General features: G+C 39.6%; 1 long non-coding RNA gene across 1 annotated transcript in view; it reads left to right on the forward strand.

Moving 5' to 3' along the window:
- LOC141572455 (uncharacterized) overlaps positions 1–18,466 on the forward strand; it is a 93,606-nt gene extending 75,140 nt beyond the window's left edge. Inside the window, exon 3 of the long non-coding RNA XR_012497808.2 lies at positions 17,392–18,466. This is a non-coding gene — a long non-coding RNA (uncharacterized LOC141572455). The remainder of the gene's footprint in view (positions 1–17,391) is intronic.
- Positions 18,467–19,076: the final 610 nt, after the last annotated feature.

The following is a 19,076-nucleotide window of genomic DNA, read 5'->3' on the forward strand; positions in this document are numbered from 1 at the left end:
ACCTCTATTATTACCAAGTAACGACATACTGAGCATTGTGCTAAGCAAAACCTAATGTTATCCTTACTCAGAAACCCTAAAAGATAGGTATTATCAACATTTTACTGACAGGGAAATTGAGGATCTTGGGAATTAAGTAACTTATCTCATCCAGCCAGTAGATGGTAAAGATTTAAACCCAGGTAGGTCTGATTCCATAGCTTATACTCCTAAGTACTACATTATACTGCCTTGATCATTTATGGTATCTAGATTAGGGATCGCAAACTCCAGTGTGTTCAGGGGCCATTCAGTTAATACAAATTTGTGAAATGATTTGGATAGAATACGATTTTGGGTGGGGCTGTGGCAAAGTGGAAAATCTACGCTATGTCTGAAGGGGGCAGTATAATTAGTCTTAAACTGATTTTTGCTGTGTAAAAATATGCCCATTATTGTCATATCTCCAGATTCTTAAAAACGTCTTTAGAAATCTGGATTTTTAATATTTCCTGATTTCAACATGTTAAAGACAATGCAAGAGTTTTTTTAAAATTATGGGCTAAATAAAATAAATCTGCGGGCCAAACATGTCCCACAGGCCAATAGTTTACAGCCTCTTCACCGGGTCTTCTAGTGGAGTCTCACCTTTTTTTGGGGAAGCACTAAACTGAGAATAATCTACTCAAGCCGAGTCTGTGTGATCTCTGTCAAGCAGCAGAGCCAGTGCAGCGTGGCAAAGGCTGAATAGTGAACCCAAATGACTATCATCAGGATGTACAAGTGTGTGTATCTGTTGGGGACAGGATTCTGTATGCACATTTGATTCTGAGCCAATTCAAATGTTTCAATAGCCATGGAGCAACTTCCATTTGCAAGCTGCTGCCGTGTAACACACACTAATTCTTTCTTTCTCTGGTCAGTGTGGAGTGGTCATCAGTCACTGGGGAGCTTTCCTAAAGATGGGGTGGTTCTGGGCTCTGCAATTCAGTTTGTGCTGCTCCGTCAGACTTGGGGTTTGACCTGCATTAATTACAGCAGAACAACTGGAAGGGCCATTCCCAGTGGCTGCTAAAGCTAGTCACGTGGCTTCTGGTATAAAAAATCAGGGCTGGGCCTGGTGGAAAGTTGGGTGGCTGTGGCTCTTCCTGAAAAGGGGATAATTGGAGTATTTGAAGGAATTAGAAAGACTCTAACGTGGGATTTCCTACCTGGGGATTCAGGCATATGGGAGGTATTCCATAGCCCTCTTGATGATTTTCCAGCATGAAAGCTTTGATGGTGAGTATTTTGGAGGTGGCAAGATCTATTTGAGAACTGGATGAAAGCGATAGACCATCTTCCCAGACCATCTTCCTTAAAAAGCATTCAAGGCAGGAAGGTTAACAGACCCCTAAACATAAGCCATAGTTTCCTGTTGCTTTTCTTCACCTAGAATGCTCTTCCTTTGATATAATGAAATGATCATGAACTTTGATGTTAAACAAACTTGAGTTTGAATTTCAATGTCATCACTTACTTGCTCCATAAACTTGGCTGCTGAAATCCTCATTTAATAAATAATACCTACTTTTTAAGTTAGTCATAAAGAGTCAATGGAATAATGACATATATGGTACAAATAAGCACTCAGTGAATGGTAGCTATTATCATTAATACTCTGTCCTGTTACCCATTCCCCTTTCAATACTGAAGCACAGCCTAAACTGAGGTCCTCATTTATATCTTGTTGGATAAAACATCTTTTCTGGGATTATTGTATTGCTATATGACTTCCTAGTAGCAACTATGACCTGTAATCTCTTCTGCTATGTTCAGACTGCCAGAATCAAAGGGTTTACTGGTACCTGACTTACTATCCAAACTCAGTGTTCTTTCCCACCGAGTTCAGACTTTACTTTAGAATACTTAGCACAATACTCCAGCAGCCACGACCAACCAATCAACATGTATGTTTCTGACTTCCAGATCTCTGCCTTTACATCCTGCTATTCCCCTGAGCTCCAGACATATATCCATCCACCTACATGGTCTCTCCTCTTAGGTTCAACACATTTCTTAAACTTAATGCTTCTAATAAAGAAGTCTCGATTTCCATCTTCAAAAAATCTTCACCACTCTTTCCCATCTCAGAAATGGGGCCATCATTTGTTTAGTACCTCACTGTAGAAAAACAAGAAAAGCCTTTGAATTATCTCTTTGCTTCATATCCAATATATCAACAAGTCCTGTTGAGTCTTCCTCTGACCACTGCTTATCCATTAAATGTCACTTCCCAGTCCCTGACAATATCATGTCCTTCCTGGATTATCATAAACCCTTCTCTGTATTTCTCCCTTGCCCAACTCTAGTTGTCCTCAGCCTATTCTTCATGAAACAGTCAGAGTGATGTTTTCAAATGTAAATCAGATCACCTAACTCACCTCTTCAAAACTCTCCCAAAGCTTCCCAGTTCATTACAAAATATTCAAATTTCTTACCATGTTCCCTAAAAGGATAAGTAGTTTGTCTCTGCCTAATCCCTAACCTCATCGCCAAATACTCTTTCCCTGGCCTTCTTTGCTCATTCATACAATGATTGTCTTTCTGTCTTGCAAACACTCTAAGGTTATTCCATCCTTAGGGCTCTTCCTCTGCCTGGACATCTCTGCTTAGTTGTCACTCAATTGTCACAAAGAGGCCATCTTTAATTACTTATGTTACTGCCTCTAGCTGGATCATCTTATACCTCCTCACTCTGCCTTTGTTTTCTTCATAGCATTTATTCCCACATGAATTTTCCTTTTATTCAGTGTTTATTTTATGTCTCCTGTCTGTAGAATATAAGATCCATGTGGAACAAGACCTTGTCATTTTTACTGCTGTAACTTTAACACCTAGAACAAATCCGGTATATAGTAGCTCCCCAACAAACATTGATTCAGGAAGTGACTGACTGACTTTTACCCATCAGTTAGATTTAGAATTTATCAACACTATCACTTGTAACCATGGCTCTGTTCTTTTCTAGCTACCTGTCTGTCCAAGGAACATTTATCAGGCACAATTTTTGCCCTGACAGTCTGATTAGAGAAAAGGAATCTATTACGAAGTACCATAGCAGGACCATATTTTCACTTGATGCAGACTGATGTTTCCATGTCTCTATGGGGTCTCCTTGTTCTTTAGTCACTTCCCTTCATGACCGTCAACAAATAGGCTCTCTCTCCGCTCTTGGAAGTCCTGCAAGATTTTAAGTCTTAAAGGGGCAATTCTGGATAATCATCAGCTTGCTCCTGGTCTTGGGGAAAGCTGGTCTGAAATGGGGTACCAAAATTTATTTCTTCTGAAATCAATTGGAATCCAAGGATTCTTTCTAGCCAAGGAAAATTTCAATCAGTAAGGCAAGGGACACCATTAAGGGATAAAACTGAAGCACCTGGTTCTGGTCTGACAAATCAGTTGGGTTGGCATTCGGCCCAGATGGACATGGTACAGTGATGTTAACCTGCCTACACATATTATCAATATCATACGTGTAGAAAAGTTATTTTCTATGTTACTGGTTCAAGCTATGCACTAGCTGGGCCTCCTAATTTTGACCAGCTAATAGTCACCTTTTCATTGATGATAATATTAAAATGCCTCTCTTGCACTTGTTTTGCAATCTCTACTCTTTCTCAGTATTGAAAGCATCATAGAATTAAAAACAGGCTGCGTCTGTTGCTTGTTAGTACCATAACTTTTCCATATGTTCTAAGGCTTGTAAAGTGAGGACTAAATCCCTCGGAGATGGAGATTTTTTAGAGTCTTGGCTCTCAGTGTAAACAGAAAGATGTTCTAATTTTATAAGAACTGTGAGTGGCCTAAGTCAGTTGACCACATCATCTCTGATTTCAGGGAGCCAGCCCAGTACCTAATACATAGTGTGTAACTAATGTGTGATGAATGAGATCTTTCCAAACTTTCAATAACTGGCCAGTCCTGGAACCCATTTAGGACTAACCTATCTTCCTCCTCTATACTGAATCAATCCCTTATAATTTTTTCAAAAAATCAATTAAAATAATAGAAAAAACTCCGAAAGATCTTTTAGATGGTTTCTTCATGTCCTTAGATTCTAGGGATAGAATGATAAGAAAGTTGGGCAGGAAAGTAGAAGACCGTGTTTCATCTTCAGCATGGGCCAATAACTGGGTATGCTAACTAGCATAAGTTGTTTTACCTCTCTGGGCTTAAGTTTCTTTATTTGTAAAATGAGGGGCTCAAATTAGATTTCTGAAGAGCTCTTCCATGTTTTGCATGCTGTGAATCTATTTTTGAGACACCCCCAACCTTATGTCTCAACATGCTAAGTGAGAGTATATTACGGGGAGCTCATTGCATTTCAGGTGTTTTCTTCCATATTGAAATAAATCCCTCATTTGTCTTTGCCTCTGCCTCATACCTCCCACAACTTTATTTCAGGTTGTAGAATTTGCTGTCAGTATTTTATTTTATTTTATTTTATTTTATTCCATTCTTCTTGACCTAAGCAGTAGAAGAGTTACTATGACAACGGGGTAATTTTTCTGGATGGCCATATTCAATTTGCTTAAGTAGATATTAGGATTGCAACATGTTTCATTAGCTCCAAGGCCCTTGGGATGTAACACTGAAGTGCTGGGCAGAGCAGAGCTTCAGGTTAAGCCCATTGAAACCTGGGTCTATTGACTGTGTAGAAATGATATTTTCTTTACAGGGCCTGTGTCTTAGTTGCTTAGACTTGGTAAGCACCAAACGTAATTACTAAAGGAAATTGTAAGAAGATCTGCTACTTTAGCTAACAAAAAAAGAAATGGAAAAAAAGGAAAAAAAAACTTTATGTACAGTGCTGGATAGCATAAATCATAAAGTAAATAGGCAAGATATTAAAAAATATGTTTTGTATCTGTTTATTTTCCTTTTATATGAAAAGAGGAAAATAGACCTTTATATAAATTAAAGCTTAGATTCCCAAAGGTAGTATGTTAAACAGATAGAAATTATATGCAATTACTGTCCAACAGTAAGGAAATAAAATAAATTAAGTCATTTGAGTAAAAGGCTAATTCTAATAATAATAATAACACAAGTAAACATTAACATTTATTATTATAGCTGTAGAAGTAAATGTGTGTGAATGTTTTCAATATGCCAGACATTGTGTTCGTGACAACCGTATGGAATATGTGTTATTCCAATTTTACAGATAAGAAAAATGGAGGTTTTGGGAGGTAAATAATCTGCCTAACGATGGCTGTGAAGTAGGCAAACTGAGTAGTAAATTTGGGATTAGCTACCTTCACCTCTTGCTCTTAGCCCAGTACAGTACTTAATATTCTGAACATACCTGTAACTGCCCAGACCATTGACAATGATGAAGTGAAAAACTGGAGAAGGTTTGAAGTGCCTTCTCCAAGGGCTGTGTGTTAAGTTTGTGTATGTCTGGGCACTAATTTGGAAATGACAGGTTAGATAGGCAGGTGTCAGAGCTGTGTCTCAACCCCAGGATGATTTTATGGGACACACTGGAGTATTTCTAGCTAGACATGTGCCACATCATGGAGTTTTTTTCACAATTAAAGAGAACCACGCAGGCCTCCTACTGTTAAGATTTTAAGAACCCTTGAAAGTAGAACATACACACAAGTGTGCTCTCACATACACATACTTTCTGTTCAATGCAAGGATGGTGCTTAGACACTGAGATGATTACAAGGACCCAGAATGCATTTTTTCCAGACTCAAACTCTAGATGCTCTATTTATAGCAAATGTTAAATGTCAGAGAGCAGAGCCACACGCACTGCTCGGAGGGGATCTCTCCTAACATGGTCGGCCAGGCTGGGGCGATAACATCTATCTTTTTATCAGGGTGGGAGACACCGTGGTGGGGCATAATAAATGGGATCGAGTCACATGGAGTTGTGTCGGTACCACGTATTAGCTGCAGCACATTAGGAGGACGATTCAACCCTGATTTTCAATTCCTTCAGCCACGAAACAGGGATGGTTTCTTACTCACAAGGCAGCAAAGCAGGATCTGACAAGTAGTGGGGTATAGTCGCATGAAATCCACCTACGTAAAGACTTGAAGCATGCCCTTGGACATGCATGTCCCCTCAAGGAGAGGGGACCGGTGTTGACCCCCCAAGTGTGCTGGATGTTGTGATTGCCTCGGCAGAGCCACTCCACCCTTCTGCTATTACATGCTCAGTGTGCAGAGTGGGTGGGCCCTAATTAACAAAAAACAATCAGTGTTCTCTCATCCCCTTTCACACAGCAATTGTATCAAGGCCTGGCAATAACCACAGGTCTATGCCAATGAACACAAGCCATCTCCCTGACCAGGTTAGTCAGAACATGGGATTACTTTATCTATGATTGGAGAAAGGATAAGACCCCTCTTTGACTTTGAATGGTGAGATGTGCAGTTGTAATGTCTGGAACTGCTATCATCACAACGGAAGACATTTGGATACAGCTACCATATGTAGGGGAACAGAGACCAGTGAATTGTAAGGAACTAGAACCAGAGCCCTGATCAAACCATTCCTAAACCCCATCTTAACTTACCTCACTTAAATAATACAATAAACCCCCTTTGTTGTTTACATCTGGTTGATTTGGATTCTGAATTTGCTACTACTTACAACTGAAAGCATGCTAAGATATACCCACTTACAATTCTTTAGTTGTCAGAGGGCGGGAGTGATTATGAATTTACAGTGAGCCTGGGTCTTGAACTTGTTCCTAGCAAAAGTGTCAACCGCTTCATCCCCCTCCCCCGACCATTTTTCCACCCTCCCCAACCACCCCTCCAAACTTTGGACACATGTTTGATGCTGAGGCTGAGCTAACTTTGTAATTAGAAGTGAAATAAGAATTTTATTTAACATGTAGTAACATGTTACTACACTCGGACATGTTAGGTTCAAGCTGTGTTGCCTTACGACCCTCTAATGTACAGTAACACAGAAGAAGGGGCTAGACCTTTCACTCTCCCCATAGATCCCCAAACAGCTTTGGACACAGAGAATGCAGCAATGCATTTGTGTGTGGCACATAGTGGCTCTTTTCCTTTAGCAGGTTATCTATGGCATCTTGCTACTAAGATTAAAGAAATAATAGGTATGTTCTGAGTTAAGTATAACCCAGTGCTGTATTGAAACAGACCTATGGAGTTAAAAAAAACTATCAGGTTTTACCTCTTTTTGATTTGACTATCTATTCAGCTATGAGATGGCAGCCAGGAGAGTAGGAAGAAAAACATGAGAAAGAATAAATGATTCCAGGGGCCAGAGTGGATCAGGAAACTGGCGAGCAGGAGAAGAAAATCTTTTGGCTCTGCCTTATGCTCATCTTGGTGGGTCTTTTAATTTTACATATTTAATTCACAAGTCTTTTATTCTGTACTAGGATCATATGTTAGTAAAGGCAATACTAACTGATTTAATAAATAAGCCCTAAAATTTCAGTGACCTAATAAAATAGACGTTAATTATTATACTCAGGTAATAAGCTGAGACTGGTGATCCTGGTCTGTGCTGTTGGTTTTTCTCCAGGTGAGATGCAGGGACTCAGCCTTCCTGCATCTCATGCTCTGGATCCTCTAAGACAGTGGTTGGCAAATTATGTCCTGTAGGCTATCTATGGACCTTTACTTGTTTTTGTAAGTAAAGTTTTATTGGAACACAGCTTCAGATGTATATTTATGTGTTATCCATGGCTGCTTTTGCACTATAAAGGCAGAGTGGAGTATTTGTAAAAGAGGTCATATGGCAATGAAGCACAAAATATTTGCTATCTATCCTTTTACAGAAAGAGTTTGCCAGCGTTTTTTTTTTTTTTTTTCTAGAGCCCATTTGTCATCTGCATTGAACCAGCAGGAATAAAGAACATGGAGAAATTATAAACACTTCTTTAAAGCCTTTCATCAGAACAGTCATACATTTCTTCTAGTTTCATTTCATTGGTAAAAAACTGGCTACATGGCCACAACAGATGCAAAGGGTGCTGGGAAATGTAGTCTCCAGCCAAGAAGACTCTTCCCAGCAACAACTTGACATTATGAAGGGTGAAGCCACATTTGGTAGGTCGTTATCTCTCTCTGCTACAAAACATCTAATCATAGGCTTGAAAGGGACCATAGAATTTATACTTAATTGATTAATTTCTAGTCATCAAGTGTGGCCTATGTTTTAGACAGTATGTTGGGTTCTTAAAACAGAGAGATGAATAAGACTCAGTCAAATAATGAAATCACCATATACAGATTTCTTTCATTCTTGTTATAGGAAATTCAAATTTAAGACCATCATCTAGAATAATTGTGGCAGGAATAACGGACTGGGAGGGGAGGGGAGTGGGGGTGCATCCGATCCTGGGTCAATACCATCCTAGATGTCAGCTGATGGCTGTTACTAGGTGGGTGGGGAGATTGGAGAATGAGTTTGTTCCGATTAACAGACTGAGAGCAGAGACTGTGAGAATTGGAGTTCAATTGACGTGGAGCATGAAGAGCCAGGCTACATGGATTGTGCCGTGAGACTAACCAGGAATTATGCTGGCAACAAGGGAAGACTAGAGATGTCTGCAATAAAGTCAGCTTCAGCTGGTGAGTTGAGGAGGCAAGATAGGCTTGCCTAGCATGACTTTGTAATTTACATGTAATGCTTTTCCCTCCATTCCACACTACTCTTCCTTTCTTCGATTACATTCAATTAATGGTCTACTTTTTGCTTGGCAATGAGGATACTGCCATAAATAAGACATCTTCTCTGCCCTTGAGGAACACATGATTTAGTAGAGGAGAGAAACACAAAAATAGATTGTTTCAACAAAATAACGGTAATTTTGCTGAGGATGTCATGCCCAGGTGCCTCACCCCACACATGTGGGAGTGGTTTGGAGTGTTAAGAATTGCTTCTTAGTCTGGATGACACCTGAGTTAGGTGTTGATCCATAAGTAGGATTAGGGAGAGGGAAAAGAATGAGTAAGGAGAGAGGGTTGCCCATTGAGATAGACTATCATAGGAAAACCCAAAAGAACACATTGATTTGGAGGAAATGGAAGTTTCTGAAATTGTTGGAACAAAAAGTTCAAGGGGCAAAATATCCAGATGTGAAGCAAGGGTCAGATTACTGAAGTGCATGTACTCGTAGATCTCATTGAAGACTTAGGAGTCTTATCGTTTGGTTGATAAGACATTGAGATGTTTCATCTCTATATTGCCATTTTTTATTAATGAGACACAATTAGGGCATTCAGAAGAAAGCCTGCTGACTTGTCGTGAAAAGTTTAGTGTCAGGAGAAAGAAACATTAAAGATGCTGTATATTCTACTAAGCATATAAACCAAGATCAAAAACTCAGAATCCCCAATAAGTCCCTGATCGGTAGCAGCATTCTTACTTTGGCCATGGCTCAGCCAAGGAGTCGGGTTGTGGGGTGGGGGAAACCACTCTGCTGGTATTTTTGTTCTTGAGATTATGAAAGATGAAATTATATTTTGTGCGTCCTTCTAACTTCTGCTTCAATATTATGTACCCTAACTTTTACCTTCAAACCTATTTCTCCCTATTGTTCTGGGCCTTGTTTTACCTTCAAAGGATTTAAGGCAACATTTTCTTTGTGGAAGGGGGTGGGAATCCACCCTGGAGTTCTGGATGAGTCACTTCTTATCCGTTTACCTTTAAAAATCAGTTTGCTTTTGGTCCAGCCTTGCGGGATGATGAAAGATCCTTTGAGCTTTTAGAGGAGAAGGGACTCCTTTCCCTTTTTAGCAGCTTCTCGTTTATATCAATGTTTTATTCTTACGTTTCACTCTGTCTTGCCACTCTTTCCATTCTCAACTGTCACGGCCTTTTGCTTTGGTAATAAATAAGGACTGAAAGGCAAAACAAAACATCCCGCCACGGTGGCTGACAATGATAAGTCTGTGGGGAAATTTTTCAGAAACCTCAGAAAAGAGACTCCAGTGGTTTCTCAGCCCACAAGTTTCAGCTGCCCTGGGAACAATGGCTTTCCTGCCTACCTCCAAAAGACAAGATGAGACACAGGCCTTGTTTTTCCTTTCTCTTCCAAACATCAAACTTGAGCAAACAATCTTTACTTAACCCACATGGAAAACTTGCAAACACAAACACATTCCTCCTCTCCTATTAGCGCTGGGATGAAAAGCAAACTTCAAATTAGTTACCGTTCGTGTCCTTAAGTGGTTCCCTATTGACTGGGAGGACGTAGGTGGGGAAGCCGACTCGGAGAGGGGCTTTTGCTGCCAGGCCAATAGCAGAATGAAAGCCCAAATCACTCAACTTGCAAGAGAAAGTTTTAAAAACAAAAAGGCATAAAGCAATCACAGAGGTGGCACAGAACCTTGCCTGCGTTGTATGCAAGAGTTCCTACTCCACACGGCACATCTAAGTGGCATTGTGAAAAATGAAGGGAGGCTTTGGGGACAGGACCATCCTGCCCCTTTTCAGGTCCATGAATATTTATAGAGCAGCCCTTAAAAAGGTGCTTGGCGTCACCACACAGTTTTATTTTTGGGCAGATTGAAAATGAGTTCCAAGCTTATTCCTTGGTCCTCTGAAAAGAATGCCTGGGCTTCCAGCAGTGAGGTGGCCATGCCATTCCTTTTGGAAGACACGATCCTCTTATTCCACGGGCAGGAATGTCTGCATACAATTGAGACATGAACCAGTTGGGAACTGAACAGTCCTTATAGCAAGAATCTTGGGAATGTGTTAGCTGGTTTGCTGGAGGTCAGTCATTTCATCCTCATTCCTGTAGTAAAGTAAGTATTTGAGGAAAAGTCAGGATGAAAGTAAACTGGCAATTAAAAAAGCAAAAACAAAAAACAAAAGGATGTGGCAAATACTTTGAACACATTGGAAACTGGGTTAGAGGTCATAAGTTGAGGCAACCTTTGGTTTAGTGCAATATCAGCAGCCACCGGACTTTAATTTCATCCCAGACGGGCTCCTTCTCTAATGAATCATCACACTCACCCTGAAATATAATAATATCACTATTAGATCGTAGATCTCATAGGGGTTTTAACTATGGACCCAAAGAGTATCCATCGATGGATGATAGGGGTTACATAACTAACTGGGTATTTAAATTTGCTGAAATTCTAAGGACAGTTCATGTATGTGTCCATGCATGTACATGTGCACATGAGTGTGTTTGTACTTTCCTCAAAGAGAAGATTCATTGCTTTCATCAGATTTCAAAGGGATTTGTAAGTCCCAAATATTAATAACCAGTATTCGAGTGTTGGAGTAGAAAAAGACTTCAGAAATATCTGGCCCAGTGCTTTTCAAATCAAATTTTGTGTTTGAACTGAGATTCACCTAACTTGCTTGTTTACATGAAGATTCCTGCACCCCATCTCTAGGCAAGGTGATTTGGTAGATCTTATGGGTGGGGCCTTGAGTTCTGCTTTGTTATAAGATCACGAGCCACATGCACAGACCAAAGATCATACTTTGAATGCCAGGTGAATTTAAGGATGGGGAAGTGTGATGGTCAAGTTCAGAGGATGGTAGAAATCACCTTCCCTTCAAACCAGAGCAGCTCTGCCTTTTTCTGCTTCACATATTGAGCTTCCATGTCAGAACAAAGACAAAAAAAAAAAAGCAAAAAAAAAAAAAAAAAAGCATGGAAGTCACTGACGTCATTCAACACCTTCATGTTACAAAAGAGGAAACTGAGACCCAGAGAGATAAAGTAATTATGCCAAGGTCATGATAGCTGTTAGTGGCAAGATCGAAACAAGAACTTAAATCTCCCAACTCCGCGTCCAGCCTTTTTCATCATGGTTGATTCTCCTTAATGCCACATGTTGGAATAAAAACACCAAATACTTTTTAGCATATTATCTAAGAAGGAAGATAGGAAGTATTTAAGCTTTCATATCCAGCCAAATAAGGAACACTTCCTGCCTTGTGATGTTTAAATCAGAAGAGAATTGGGTGATCAGGAGACCTGGATGAGGTGGCCCTGGAAGCTCGACAGAAGTTACAAAAGCAATTGGAGTACATGTGACTGCAAACAGCTTCAGCATTTTGCCCAGTGCCAGACCTGCCACCCAAGAGACATCAACTCCATGATGGTCCCAAGAAAATAGTTTAGCATTAGACCACCCTGTGAGTTTTTCTATTCATCTAGAAATACACATCTTTTCTTTGGTTTGAGTATTATCTGGTAATTGATGGCTTCTAGGCAATTCTTCAGACTTGACTTTAGGATTTCCAACAGGGTGTAAAATTTTAATTCAGTTTAATAGTGGGGAGGGGGCACACTTAACATTCTTCATGAAGTTTAGAATTGTGTTCATTTAGGAAAGTGAACTTCAAAGCTCAGTGAAGGTACATCTGGGTGGTGACATAAATTAACTGGGCGAACAGGAGTCGTAAAACGAGTCTGAAAATGTTTTTTAACCTCTCTCATGATTTCTGATGCCGCCACATTCTGACTTATGAAAAGTTTCTTTTCTTTGTTCTCAGTTTCCATTTTGGGTTCTGGCCAGCATTGAGAACTAGGAATTTCAAGGCTGGTTTACAAAACTATCAAATAACTGTTTTTATAATAACTTCAGGAGCTGCTAACATGAAACATGTAGTGGAGTGCTATTTATCCAGGATGTAAATAATCAACCCTGTAAAAAAAACAGCATTATATTTTGTTCAGCTTTGTGCAATGACTATTGACGTTCAGAATCCTGACTTGAGGCCCTGCAGAATCCTGACGTGTCTAACGCATCAAAGAAGGATTCCATTGTAATCAGTCGTTGTTTAGTGCCAAGTACATGTTACCATATTTTACTGTGTCGTGGAGGTCGCAGCGTGGAGGTCTTAGCATGTACATGTCCAGCCAATTCTGACATGTCAGAGTTTGTCCTAAGGCCTGGAGGGATGGGCTCACTGGTGCTCTATTCTTATGAGTACACAAGAAAGTACTTGGAAAGAAAAGCCTGAACAGCATCACACCAGATGCTGAAGGATTTCACCCTGGTTGTGGGGAGTTGGGTGTACAGGTCTGTAAGGTGAATGAGACTATTGAAGAAGACAGACTGTGTTGGCTTTACCCTGGAGCAGCCACAGGAAGTTAGTCCCTTCGGAGGCAATGCCAGGGGTTTAAGAGGTGGGGTGATGTGCTGAATACCTGGTGATGGCCCCTCCAGATTGACGCTGTATGCTTTCCTACCCTGCTCTGAACCCCGGAGCTGACCGGGGGCTCCCTCATCCCCTGGCTTCTGGTTGGGTTTGGCTGGGGCATTAGCAGGAGACAAATAGCAGGAAGCAGAGTGAGATCAGGTTTTCCTCACTCTGGTTCCCATTACATCCTTTGGCTGGGTGTTCCCTTAAAGTAAAGGCGATAGCTCTGATAGTTGTCCCTCTCCATCCTGCTCTCTCCTCTCTCCAGGTCGCCTCATGGCTCCCTTACCTTGCTCCTTCAGGTCAGGGGGTGGTGATGGTGATGCTCTGTCACTTGCCTTGGGTAGTGCATGTCCCATGTGGTGTCATTATAGGCTCTCCACAACTCTGGCAAGAATCCTTTTATTAAACTCACTTAATTTTCCCAATGTGAGTAGGTCATGTCTTTTCTGCTGTGACCCTGATGGATACAGGTGTGTAATAATGAGTCGATGAAATGAAGTTTGTATCATGAACAGTTTTATCAGACACTGAGCCTGTACATGGACAGGAGGAAGCATTTTTCTGGAGATGTGTAGGCTCTGGCATTGACATTAGCACATGATATCTCTGGGCCCAGCCATCCCAGTTACGCTTTAGAAGTAGTTAGGGCACTGTCGCTGTCCATCTACTGTGGTCTGTAGATAAAATGGTTTGCTCAAACTAGGGCACCTTTAAATAAATGTTAGATCCCTTAGACAACAACACTCTATTTTCAGAACTTTTTTGACTACCTTCCACTTGCCTGCTTCTCTCAGGTCCCTCAGCTTCCTCAATTTCTTCCTCTGACTCACCATTACAATGCAAATTTTATTCTTAGCTTCTCTTTTGATGAAAGACTGTTGGGGCCAATGTCCCGATGTAGACCTTGACACCTTTCTGGGATACCATAACAGCTATTAATATTTAATGTTTGTTGCACTCTTGCTATGGGCAGGCATTTTGATGAATGCCTTCTATGCTTGATCTCATTGAATCCACACGACAACATTATGATGTAGGTATTATTATTGCCCCCATTTTACAGATGAAGAAGCTGAGGCTTGAAAGGTCACATGACTAATAAGTAAGTGGCAGGGTTGGAACTTGAACTCAGATTAGCCCATGCTGGTAAACTCTATATGGTATTTACCATTTGGCTCTCTACAGTGTTACTGCAGGGGAAAAATAAAAAAGCTCAGAACCTATATGTTTGACTGGCTGAGTTTGTTCCTCAGGGAATGTATTCACAGACTTCTCTATAACCACTGAGTACAACATACTGCAAGTAATAAAAAATGTGAGAAAGTGGATAAAGGTGATGGATTTGGGGTCACACCAAGGTTTATCTTGGTTTATGATAAAGCCCTATATTTTAGCAGGTAACTATTGAGTCATTCATTCATTTATTTAATTCATTACACTTAAAAACAACTTCTATTATAGGCTGGGTGCTACGGATGCAGAGATGGATATAATACAGTATTTTCCCTCCAGTGGCTTAAAACCAAGTAAAATAAATAAAGAAATAAATGGCATCTAATTCCTACAGGTTTAAAGACTTCTTTTCATTTCAGACATGAACGCAACTTAATGCAACTGTTTGAAAGTATATAATGATGTAAAGCATAAGGGGAATGCTGTTATTTAGAGTGAAGTCTGGAATAAACACATGTACATGAAGTGTGTATTAAGGTGAGAGAGAGGGAGAGAAAGAGACTGATTTTAAGAAATTGGCTCATATGAATATGGAAGGTGGTCAGTCCAAAATATGCAGGCCAGGATGGCAGGCTGGAGATCCAAAGAAGAGCCAATGTTGCAGTTCAAGTCTGAAGGCTATCTGCTGCAGAATTTCCACTCACTCAGAAGTGGTCAGACTTTTGTTTTATTTAGGTCTTCAACTGATTTGGTGAGGCCCACCCACATGTCCATCAATTTAAATGTTCATCTCATCCAAAAACACTATTGCAGAAACATCTGGAATAAAGTTGGATTACATATCTGGGCACTGTGGCTCAGCCAAGTTGATACATAAAATTAACCATCACAAGCAGACAGAAGGAGTCTCAGGAGCCAAAACGATAAGTAAAAGTCGGGCTCCAGAGACGACATAACTCTTTCCCTCCACCTCCTAGGGAGGAGAGCAGAGCCAGCAGAAGTGCTCTGATTAGGCAGGGTGAGCATGAGATGATAACGTCAGGAGAGAAAGCTCTAAGCTATTGCACTGAATTCTAATGTTTGCTCTTTTGCATTCCCATCCTTACTTTTCCTCATTAGGATCTTCTGCTGTTCTGCTAGGACAGCCAGTCATGATCTCTGGTTGACCACTGCTTGGATCTGTGCTTGGCAAAGAATAATTTGTAATTGTAAAGACATACGAGGCTATATCCAAATCAAGGGTCATTTCTATCATTTATTTTTATTCATTTCTTTAATAAATATTCATTGAGAAAGTACTAAATTCCAAGAATGTCGCCAGGTTCTGATGACATGGCATTGAGCAAGATAGATGTAGTTGCAGTTTTTGTGGGGTGTACCCTGAGGCATAATGGATAATAAGCCAATTATTGCTCAAATAATTATTTACTATAATTGTGACAAATGGCATGAAGAAAAAGTACTGGTACAATGAGAGGATATAACAAGGATGAGTAAAAACAGGTCACCCACCAAATACCAGAACTGGACTGTTACATGTGAGAAATGAATTTATATTTGGTTTAACTGTAGTAATGTTGATATTTGTTTATTCTTAGATGGTAGAATTATGGTAACTGATACAGAAACTAATTCTGCCATTATAATTCTACATAAATTTAAAATGTGGTGCTATCTATATAACAAATATTTAACATAGGTGACATTGGCCTTTCAGTAATGTGTTTGGCAGCCAGGGAACTCCAGGAGTTGGGGAAAATGGAGGTCCATGCTGTAAATTTGAGCAAATGTTTGGTAAGGTGTTGCTTGTCATGACTTGAAAGCAGAAGATAGACCTATTGAGCTTGTAGTTTCAGTTCTCAGTCAGGGGCGATTTTACACCCCAGGGGACATTTGACAATGTCTAGAGATACCTTGATTTGTCACAACTGGGAATGAGTGTGTTGCTACTGGTGGATACTGCTAAACATCTAATTATGTTTAGGATGAACCTTTGCAATAAATAATTATTTGCCCTAAAATGTCAGTGATGATGAGCTGAGAAACTCTGTTCTGGGGGATATAGTTGGAAAGATTCAGAATGATCACGTAAATTGGTTTTCACTTCTACCTTTCACCAAGATGGTACTAGAACAATAAAGGTAAATAAATAACTGGACAGTTGTCCAACAGTCAGGAAATACTGATACTCTCAAATCGTTGATCCTTTAAAAAATCCTGCTTCAAGACCCCAAACCATAATAGATGAGATTTAAAGAGGTTTTGAGTAACAGTGGCTAATTTAGACACAGCTCTGGAGTAAAGATCAGATTAAGGGTTTGTGGCTTTCCCACCCAAGTCTTTGATTTCAACTGGCCTCAAGATATCTGCTATTAATTTGAGAGAGATTGCACTGGGTACTCAGGAGCAAAAACCTAAATCATGCCTTGAGCATTTTATCTAGGAAAGAACTTTGGACATGGTTACAGGAACTTGGAACTGACTGGAAACTAGATTAAAAGCCTACCAACTAACCTACTAAGTATTGGAGGGAAAGGTATTGTGAAAGAAATTTTCTTTGGTAAAGCAGTTAGCAGTGAGTCATTACTTAACATAAGAGGTTCAAGAAAGTGTCTGTGTGGAAATAGCATTGAAACTGAGTCCTCAAAGATAGAAGGGAACAATTAACAAGTTAAAGGAGTAAGACACTGTGTACTCCCTGATGCTAGAAGTGAATGAGAGCCAGGGTAATTGAGACATGGTCAATTAAAGGGGCCACGATGATAGGTGAGGCTGCTTTGTAAGGACAAGTACATAAAGGGCCTTAAAAGTTACAGTAAGGATTTTGGTAGCTTGTGTCTTTTTAGGAATATGTCCACTTCATCTGGGTTATCTAATTGTTTTTGGTATACAATTGCTCATAGTATTTTCTTTTAATTCTTTTTCTTTTTCTTTTAGCTGTTTGAATATGTCATCCCACTGCCTTCTGGCTCTCATAGCTTCAAGGAGTCAGCTGTTAATCTTATTGAGACTTCCTGGTACATGATGAGTCAATTTTGCTATTTTCAAGTTTCTCTCTGTCTTTGACACAGACACAGAGGAAGGACCATATAAAGACACAGGAAGAAGATGGTCATCTGCAAACCAAGGAGAGAGGTTCAGAAGAAACAAACCCCGCTGACACTTTGATCTTGAACTTCCAGCCTCCAGAACTGTGAGAAAATAAATTTCTGTTTAAGCCACCCCTCAATGATATTTGTTGTGGCAGCCCAAGAAAATTAGCAAACTAATATAAGCCAACTAATATAAGCAAACTAATATTGCACACACTTCATGCAATTTAATTTTCCTTTCTGGGTGATGATTTTCTCCTCTGTTAGATGCTCTATCAGTGATCATAACTAAATATGTATTATTGTTCAAAGAACAGAAAAAAAATCAAAATCCTTGTTCTTATTTAAATGATCTACCTATTTTTTGGAAGTATCTGCTTTTTACATTTGGTTTCAACAGATGCAAACTTTCCTTATAAAAAATAGTCATTTCTTCTCTCTTTTAAAAAATAAGTATTGATTTTCTGAGGAATTATTTTCATTTGGTTGAATGGTGTTGCACTTTGTTTTGCAAATAAACACTCATCCAGCAAAGAACACTTCCTTTATTTTACTACCCTGTTTAGAAAACAAATTTGATTTGTTACTTACCACTTTTTGTTATATTGATGTGAGTCATTGTGCTTTGGTTTATAGTTTTTGTGATAAGATGCATTGGAAAAAGAAAGTAGGATATGAAGTTGAGTCCCACCTAGCTCTGTTATTAAATGGCTACGTTATCTTGAGTTAGCTAACTGGGTTTCCTGAGTCTGTTAACTGCTTTGTAATATGGCACCCAGTTGCCTCACCTGGTCATTCATTCATAATTCAATAAATAAGTACACACTGAGTTCCTCCTACATGCCAGGCACTGTGCTGGGGGCTGATGACTCAATGGAGAGCAAAGCCAGCCATAGCCTGTGTCCTTGGGCAGCTCACTGTTTTGTGGAAAGATAGACATTTATCAAAGAAATGCACAAATACATGCAGAGTTTCAGTTTTGCTAACTCTTACAAGAAAGGAGACATGGTGCTGTGAAAACTTATTATCATGGAGATGGGGGGAGCAGGATAGGGAGGGGAATTGACCAAGTCAAGGTGTTTGAAGGTGTCCCCCTGAGGAAGTGATAATTGAACTGAGATCTGACAAAAGGAATAGGTGCTAACGAAATCATCAGAAGGGTAAAAAAAGACAATGGACGTGAGATATGGTATTATTTTCCATCACTACTATTATTTAATAAATGGACACCTACTCTCCTTTTCTTTATCTAGTTAGTGAAGTTACAATGTATCTTATGATAATTCCTTGTCTGGAATAAATCTTTCCACACGTGAAGTTAATATACCCACAAAAATTCAAACTTTCAAAGTAATTGCCAACTGTCACATTCCTGAGAAGAACTAGTAAAAAGTTACTCACTGTAAGTGTGGCTCCTTTACATTTTCCTTAATCTTGTTACTATTTCCCATTCTCTACCTACATTGAATAATAACTCTTACATCTATTGTATTTCACGTTAAACCTGAATTATTAAATTCTTTTTGTACCTCATCTCATGCATTAGAAAGAGAGTTTATTTCTCTTTAGCTTAATCCCACCCAGTTTAAAGCCCTTGTAATAATGTACTTTATTTTTGAAAGCTTCTGACCAGTAAACTACACACTTCCAAAAGGCACCCTCTA

Source organism: Rhinolophus sinicus, chromosome 14 (genome assembly GCF_057876585.1).
Source record: "Rhinolophus sinicus isolate RSI-liver-muscle chromosome 14, RSI-T2T, whole genome shotgun sequence".
Classification (NCBI taxonomy): Eukaryota; Metazoa; Chordata; class Mammalia; order Chiroptera; family Rhinolophidae; genus Rhinolophus; species Rhinolophus sinicus.